Raw genomic sequence first — 784 nt, 5'->3', positions numbered from 1 at the left:
CGTGAGAGAGTGAGTTGCTACAGCGATGAGTGGCGGAAGATAGTCGACGGGACCGAGCCGGATAATCTGTTGTGGCTAAGATCAAGGACTTGTAGGAACACTAAGTTGTGGAAGATTTTAGGTATTTCGCCCACGAGGTGGTTGTTTCGGACAACAAGTTCCACGAGAGAGGTCGGGAGATGGGTAGGGAGCTCACTCGAGAGTTGATTGTCGCTCAAATCAAGGAAAAAGAGGTTTCTAAGCGAACCCAGATGGGAAAAATTTCCGGAGATGCGGTTTCGCTGAATCTCGAGACGTTTCAGGCTCACGAGGTTACGGAAACTCAGCGGTAACTGCCCATATAGACGAGTATCATCAAGAAGGAGCTCTTCGAGGTGTAGAAGGGAGCCGAGAGAGTCGGGTAATTGTCCGGAAAACGAGTTCTTGGATAGACTAAGTCGCCGGAGATGAGTAAGGTTTGAGATCGATTCAGGAACCAAACCCAAGAAAGAGTTATCAGACAGATCAAGGGTTTGAAGATAAGGGAAGTTCCAAGAACAAGAAGACAACACACCTGAGTAGCCAACAGGGTCAAGTGTGATCTCGGTGACACGGGTGAAACCCGACACGACCTGATCGCACCTGAGACCACATGTGAACCGATTGCTGAAGATACGCTCACACGGATCAACGCAGAAGTCCCATGAGCTGAGGCATGAACCGGTGGGTATGGAGAAAGGGAACACATTCTTCTTCAGATCTTTGAGGGCTTCCACATCATCCGGGTGTGTTTCCGGAGCTACGG

The 784-nt window shown here is 49.7% G+C and overlaps 1 pseudogene; it reads right to left on the bottom strand.

The window, feature by feature from the left end:
• Window positions 1-5: 5 nt before the first annotated feature.
• On the bottom strand, window positions 6-767 carry LOC109117055 (annotated as a pseudogene).
• Between the last annotated feature and the right edge of the window lie 17 nt (window positions 768-784).

Source organism: Tarenaya hassleriana, unplaced genomic scaffold (assembly GCF_000463585.1).
Source record: "Tarenaya hassleriana unplaced genomic scaffold, ASM46358v1 Cleome3787, whole genome shotgun sequence".
NCBI classification, from domain to species: Eukaryota; Viridiplantae; Streptophyta; class Magnoliopsida; order Brassicales; family Cleomaceae; genus Tarenaya; species Tarenaya hassleriana.
This window is presented reverse-complemented; position numbering and strand designations above follow the sequence as displayed.